Source organism: Aythya ferina (assembly GCF_964211825.1).
Source record: "Aythya ferina genome assembly, contig: HAP1_SCAFFOLD_501, whole genome shotgun sequence".
In the NCBI taxonomy this organism is placed as follows: Eukaryota; Metazoa; Chordata; class Aves; order Anseriformes; family Anatidae; genus Aythya; species Aythya ferina.
The window spans coordinates 48,531-52,877 of NW_028181091.1; the positions used below are offsets into that span (position 1 = coordinate 48,531).

Sequence of the window (4,347 nt, forward strand, 5' to 3'; positions counted from 1 at the left end):
GCAGGAATGTGTGGGGCAGGGACATGTGTGGGGCACACATGTGGGGCAGGGACATGTGGGGCAAAAATATGTGGGGCAGGAATGTGTGGGGCAGGAAGATGTGTGGCAGGAAGATGTGGGGCAAGAATATGTGGGGCAGGGACATGTGTGGGGCAGGGAGATGTGGGGCAGAGATTCCCCCCCCCACCACCCCCCCGAAGACACAGACACGAGCACTGGAACAAGCGGCAGCTTTATTGGCACAGGGGGTGAAATTGGGGAAATTTGGGGTGATTTGGGGGGTTTTGGAGGATTTGGGGGGAATTTGGAGCAATTTGGGGAGAAATACACAAAATTGGAGAGGATTTGGGGGGAATTGGGGTTGATTTGGGGGTTTGGACGGTTTGGGGGGGATTTGGGGCATTTTGGGGGTGTTTGGGGGTATTTGGGGGATAATTTGGGGGCATTTTGGGGCGATTTGGGGTATTTGGGGTGATTTGGGGGTGGTTTTGGTGGTATTGGGGGATGATTTTGGGGTGAATTTGGGGTATTTTGGGGTGGTTTTGGGGTATTTTGGGGTGAATTTGGGGTGATTTGGGGTATTTTGGGGTGATTTGGGGGCATTTTGGGGTGAATTTGGGGTATTTGGGGGTGGTTTTGGGGTGAATTTGGGGTATTTGATTTTGGGGTGAATTTGGGGTATTTTGGGGTCAGACGGGCTCCATCTCCAGCAGGGGGGGCTCGGGGGGGTCGAGCTGCCGCAGGGCCGCGTGGGAACCGATCACAGCCAGAGACGCCCCTGGGGGGGGGGCAGAGAAATGGGGGGGTCACGGGGGGGCTATAGGGGGGGGTATGGGGGGCTATAGGGGGTCTATAGGGGGCTATAGGGGGGCTATAGGGGGGCTACAGGGGGCTGGGGGGGTATAGGGGGGCTATGGGGGGCAATAAGGGGGGCTATGGGGGGATTAGGGGGTCTATGGGGGGGGTATGGGGGCTATAGGGGGGCTACAGGGGGGATATAGGGTCTATAAGGGGGCTATAGGGGGGTATAGGGGGGTATGGGGGGGCTATATGGGCTCTATAGGGGGATCTATAGGGGCTCTATAGGGGCTCCATAGGGTCCGTAGGGGGCTATATAGGGATCTATGGGGCTATACGGGGTCTATATGGGGTCCATAAGGGTCTATAGGGGTCCATAGGGTATCTATAGTGGGATCTATAGGCTCTATAGGGGCTCTATAAGGTTCTATAGGGTCCATAGGGGCTCTGTAGGGCCCCTATAGGGGATCTATAGGGTCCATGGGGGGACTATAGTGGATCTATAGGGGTCCATAGGGTCTCTCTAGGGTCTCTCTAGGGGTCCATAGGGTCTCTGTAGGGGCTCTATAGGATCTGTAGGGTTCATAGGGGTTCTACAGGGGATCTATAGAGTCCATAGGGGATATATAGGGGATCTATAGGGGATCTATAGGGAACCATAGGGGATATATAGGGGCTCTATAGGGTTCTATAGGGGATCTATAGATTCTATAGGGTATCTATAGGGTCCCTATAGGGTCCATAGCGTCCTATAGGGGATCTATAGATTCTACAGGGTCTCAATGGGGTCTTGATAGGATCTATAGGGTACCAATAGGGTCTCCATAGGGTCTCTATAGGGTCTCTATAGGGGATCTATGGTCTCTATAGGGTCCATAGGGTCTCTATAGGTTATCTATAGGGTCTCTATAGGGTCTCCATAGGGTCTATAGGGTCCCTATAGGATCTATAGGTCTCCATAGGGTCTCTATAGGGTCCATAGGCTATCTATAGGGTTCTATAGGGTCTCCACAGGGTCCATAAGATCTATAGGGGCTCTAGGGTCTCCATAGGGTCTCTAGGGCCCCTATAGGGTCCCTATAGGGCACTCACCCAGCACCCAGAGCACGGCCGCCCCGCGCCCCCGATCCAGAATCCCGGCAGGGCCACGGCCGCGGCCAGAGCCCAGCGCTGCCCCGCACCAGCTCCCGGCCTGCACCAGTGGCACCAGTCAGGGACACCAGTAACACCAGTGACACCAGGAACAACACCAGCAACCCCGGCCGGCCTCCTGGACACCCCCTGTATCCGCCCAGTGCCTCCCAGTAACGCCCAGTGCCTCCCAGTAACCTCCCAGTAATACCCAGTGCCTCCCAGTAACCTCCCAGTAACACCCAGTGCCTCCCCAGTAACATCCCAGTGCCTCCCAGTAACGCCCAGTGCCTCCCAGTAACACCCAGTAACCTCCCAGTAATGCCCAGTGCCTCCCAGTAACACCCAGTAACCTCCCAGTAATGCCCAGTGCCTCCCAGGGTCCCCCCCAGTAACACCCAGTTCCTCCCAGTAATGCCCAGTGCCTCCCAGTAATGCCCAGTAACCTCCCAGTAATGCCCAGTTCCTCCCAGTAATGCCCAATTTCTCCCAGGGTCTCCCCCAGTGCCTCCCAGTAATGCCCAGTTCATCCCAGTGCTTCTAAGTGCCCTCCCCAGTGCCTCCCAGTAACACCCAGTTCCTCCCAGTAATGCCCAGTTCCTCCCAGGCCCCCCCCAGTGCCTCCCAGTGCTTCTTGGTGCCCCCCCAGTTACCTCCCAGTATCCCCCAGTTCCCCCCAGTGACTTCCAGGCTCTCCCAGTGCACCCCCAGTACCCTCCGAGTCCCTCCCAGTATATCCCAATCCCTTCCCAGTCCCTCCCAGTATATCCCAGTCCCCCCCCATCCCCTCCCAGTCCCTCCCAGTCCCCCCCATCCCCTCCCAGTCCCTCCCAGTATATCCCAGTCCCCTCCCAGTCCCTCCCAGTCCCCCCCCATCCCTCCCAGTCCCTCCCAGTATATCCCAGTCCCCTCCCAGTCCCTCCCAGTCCCCTCCCAGTCCCCCCCCAGCCCCTCCCAGTCCCCTCCCAGTCCCTCCCAGTGCTCCCAGTCCGACCCAGTAGGCGGAGGGGCCGTCTCTGTGCCCTCAGCTGGGTCCCGACCCCGACCCCCAGGAAGAGGCCGAGCGCCAGCAGCAGCCCCGGGGACGTCAGCCTGGGGGGAGGGGCTTCGTGGGGGCGTGGCCAACCCAAGGACACGCCCACCGACCCACAAGCCCCGCCCACGACCCATAAGCCCCGCCCACCTCCCATAAACCCCACCCACAAGCCCCTCCAGGCTCCTGCCCCATAGCTCTAAGCCCCGCCCACTGACCCACAAGCCCCGCCCACAAGCCCTAAGTCCCGCCCATATCTCCTAAGCCACGCCCACTGTCTCATAAACCCCACCCGCGTCCACTAAGCCCCGCCCACTAGACCCAAACCCCGCCCACCTCCCTCAAGCCCCGCCCCATAGCCCCCCAGGCCCAGCCCCATAGCCCTAAGCCCCGCCCATGAAGCTGCAAGCCACGCCCATATATCATAAGCCCCGCCCAGACCCATAAGCCCCGCCCATACCCCTAAGCCCCGCCTACTAGCCATAAGCCCCGCCCAGTACGCTTAAACCCCGCCCACGAGCCCCCCAGGCTCTGCCCCATAGCCCATAGCCCCACCCCCAGACCCCGCCCATCCAGGCCCCGCCCCCAGACCCCACCCCATCTGGCCCCGCCCACCTCCTAAACCACGCCCCCTCCTTAAGCCACGCCCCCTAGACCCATCCCCATCCCTCCCCTACCCCTCCCATACCCCCACCCCTGCCCCCCATAGCCCCTCCCACCCACCCAAGGCCCGCCCCACCCCCCGACCCCACCCACTCAGGCCACGCCCCCCTTGACCCCACCCACTCAAACCACGCCCCCTAGGCCCCCAGACCACGCCCACTACCCCCATCCCCATCCCTCCATTATGGGGGGGCGAAGCGCCGCCCCCCCATAAACCCCACCCCCTGCCATGACCCCACCCACTCAAGCCACGCCCCCTAGGCCACGCCCACGCCCATAAACCACGCCCCCTCCTTAAGCCACGCCCCCTAGACCCATCCCCATCCTTCCCCTACCCCTCCCATACCCCCACCCCTGCCCCCCATAGCCCCTCCCACCCACCCAAGCCCCACCCCCCGACCCCACCCACTCAGGCCACGCCCCCCCTTGACCCCACCCACTCAAGCCACGCCCCCAGACCACGCCCCCTCCTTAAGCCACGCCCCCTAGACCCCCTCCTTCCCTCCCCTACCCCTCCCCTACCCCTCCCATACCCCCTCCCAGACCCCCCCACCCCCCTCCCACCCCCCCAAGCCCCACCCCCAGGCCACGCCCACCCCGGCCCCGCCCCCCTCCGTCAGGCCCCGCCCCTCACAGCCCATATAAGGCGATGGCGGCGGCCAGGCAGGCGTAGTTGGGGGCGAAGCGCCGCCCCCCCATAAACCCCACCCCCTGCCATGACC

At 61.9% G+C, this 4,347-nt stretch overlaps 1 long non-coding RNA gene across 1 annotated transcript; it reads right to left on the reverse strand.

Annotated features, from left to right (window-relative positions):
- Window positions 1-216: 216 nt before the first annotated feature.
- LOC311429274 lies at window positions 217-4,323 on the reverse strand. Its single transcript, XR_014688213.1, has 4 exons — window positions 4,260-4,323; window positions 2,924-3,021; window positions 1,891-1,990; window positions 217-778 (listed from the first exon to the last, which is right to left on the reverse strand). It is a non-coding gene; the product is annotated as an uncharacterized lncRNA (long non-coding RNA).
- Between the last annotated feature and the right edge of the window lie 24 nt (window positions 4,324-4,347).